The 3,001-nt window shown below is 39.6% G+C and overlaps 1 pseudogene; it reads left to right on the top strand.

Moving 5' to 3' along the window:
* Positions 1-1,656: 1,656 nt before the first annotated feature.
* Positions 1,657-2,674, top strand: LOC125396309 (vomeronasal type-1 receptor 4-like; annotated as a pseudogene).
* Positions 2,675-3,001: the final 327 nt, after the last annotated feature.

Below are 3,001 nucleotides of genomic sequence, written 5' to 3'. Positions count from 1 at the left end.
AAGATGGATGTAACCTACATCAGGTTATTGGGGTTTATTACCAGACGAGGGATCATCCATATAGTTTCCATCCTGTCTTTTAAATTAATTTCCTATAGCATAGCCCAATATAATGTGGAGGATGAGTCATCTCTCTCTCCTGGAACAGTGCATTATTCCAGTAGAAGGAATTCCTTATTAGGAGATCAGAATCTGTTCTGAAATGTAATTGAAACTTTTGGGGAAAAAGAGAAGACCAGAAAACTATGAATTTCCAGGAAATCAAACACCAAATAAACAGAAAAATGTTAATATTTTTTTCATCAGAATTTAGGATGAATTATTGAAGGAATTTTACAGATCCCAACGTCTAACTAGACACATAATTTTGTTGTAAATATGTTAATGAATGCTGATGGGTTTGGCATTAATGTCTAGAGCATATTTTATTATGTGCAGATATTTGGGGTGCTATTGTGATTTCCAGATGTACCAATAATACAGTCAACAATTACCCCTCTGTCAGAAGAACAGTTGAAAAACAATAGCTGACATTTCTAAAACCATGCATCAACATAAACCCAAACCTGGGAACGTGGCTCAGTTTATGCAGGACACAGGTGATATCATCAAGACGTAAACATTTGAAACAATCCTGTTAAGTTTCACAGAAAGAAGAGCAGTGTGAACAGAGGCAGTACCTACTGTACTGTACGTAGCCAAAACTGAGGAGTCATAAGTTAACTGCACGCATCTCACCACAGTACCTAACACCTCATTAATCCCTTCTTCCATCCCCCTCACCTTCTCCCCTGGTGGAGAGCTGCTCCCTGTTCCCTGAGATGCCCTGAAGTCACTCACAGGAGTCACAAATGTCCTGAACTCATTCACTGGAGTCAAAATTCTTTTCAATCCCCTCTCCTAGGAAGAACTACAGGGTTCTGCTAGACACACTCCTTAGCTGCAACCTGATGGGTCCACGAATTTTTCAGCAAATCTTTTTATGACTCAGCTTTAACTGTCAGGCTCTACCTGGAAAGGTTTTACAGTTTGATTTGACATTGAGAACTATCTTTAAAATGACAAGTAAATATTTATATGGAACGAAATCAGAAATAGAAGCTGTAAAGCTTCGACACCAAAGGCAAATCTAGAAATTGTTATGTTAGTTAAGATAAGTTAGATAAGAAAGGAGTATCAGACAAAGGAGGGGGGCAGTGTGGAGGGTAAAGTTAGCAAATCTGAGAGATGTTACAGGTGCTGACCCAGCAGGGTTTCCCAGTGTCTGTGATGTGGGGAAGGCAGACAGGGTCAGCATGAACCTCTGATTTTGGAAACTGAGTGAGGAAATATGAAATAGAATGAGAAAAAGAGGAAGAAATTTTGGTTGGAGAATCTTGGAGTTCAATTCAGCTATGCTGAGGGTTAACTAGGATAATCCATGCATGCAGACAGAAACACACACACACACACCACACACACACACACACAATTTCAAAAAGTCAATTTTGCTAGTATACTGCTCAAAAAATATCTTCTTTCAAACTTGAGACTTTTAATAGCAGTTACCAAACTCACCTGTCAGAGCACACACAATATCCCAGAGTCCACAGTGTGGAAAAAGGAGGTATTTCACGGACTTAATCATCAACATTACATCTGACCATTTCTGCCTCTTGCACACTAGAGAGTGCTATTGTGTAAAATGTGTTTTTCAGATCCACTTCTAACATTACTGATGCTTTCTTGAAAAGTGTTTGTATCCTGGGCACAAATTCTTCTACATGGAAAGGAAGAAATGGTTTTGAATTTTATTATGGAAGTGATTTTCTTCTTCATGACTGTGTTTGGCACTCTGGGGAATATCTCTGTTTCTGTGAATAATATGATCAGTTGGTGGAGAGGCCCTGAGAAGAAACCCATACACATTATTTTCATCCACTTGGCTTTTACAAATATCATGATCCTTCTTGCAAAAGGATTGCCAAAGACATTGGCAGCTTTTGGTTTGAGAAACTTCCCAGATGACATAGGATGTAAGATTTTCATTTACCTGCAGAGGGTGGCCCGTGGTGTCTCCATCTGCACCAGCGGTCTCCTCACTGTGGTTCAGGCCATCATCATCAGTCCCAGAGCATCTGGATGGAGGAGGCTCAGACCAAAGTCTGCATGGCATATCCTTTCATTCTTTTCATTCTTTTGGATACTCAATGCTTTAATAGGTATGAATCTAATTCAGTCTGTCACAAGTACAAGCCTGAATATATCACAGTTTAAGAGTGAAGATGACAACTGTTATTTTATGCAAGAAAGTCAGAAAACAAAATGGATTGTTCTCCCTCTCATGGTCTTGAGAGATACTGTGTTTCAGGGAGCAATGGGAGGTGCCAGTGGCTAGATGGTACTTCTTCTCCACAAGCACCACCAGCATGTCCTCTACCTTCAGAACCCCGAGCTTCTCTATAGAACTCCCCCTGAGCTGAGAGCTGCTCAGAGTGTCCTCTGTCTGATGCTCTGTTTTGTTTTCTTCTATTGGACTGACTGTGCTGTCTCTCTAATTTTAAGTATCTCTTTAAGGAACAATACTTTGATGGCAAATGTTCAAAAGTTTCTGGCTCTTGGCTATGCAACTTTTAGTCCTGTTGTGTTGATTCACAGGCATGGACTTCTGCCTGAGTGTTGGCATGCTCAGTGAGAGAAATAGAGAAACTATCTCTAACTTTTCTGTTCAATAAGTGTGAAAGAACTTTCAGTTCTGTAATGCTGTGGGCAAGACAGAATCTCACCCTGCAGTTTAAGCATATGTTTCTTTTCAGACAATCTTCCTGAAGACTCAAGCCTAGAGTGGAGAGAGAGGGAGACCATAACAAATTATAATGATATAGAAACCTCATTCTGTTTATTGCCACACTTGGAAAAGACTCTATTCTTTAAACTTTTTCATATTTGTATTCATTCCTTGTGTATGAATAGTTTGCCTGAATTATGTTTGTATAGCTTATGTGTGTGTGGTGCCTTTAGA

The sequence above is a fragment of the Myodes glareolus genome, chromosome 14 (genome assembly GCF_982192425.1).
Source record: "Myodes glareolus chromosome 14, mMyoGla1.1, whole genome shotgun sequence".
Classification (NCBI taxonomy): Eukaryota; Metazoa; Chordata; class Mammalia; order Rodentia; family Cricetidae; genus Myodes; species Myodes glareolus.
This window is presented reverse-complemented; position numbering and strand designations above follow the sequence as displayed.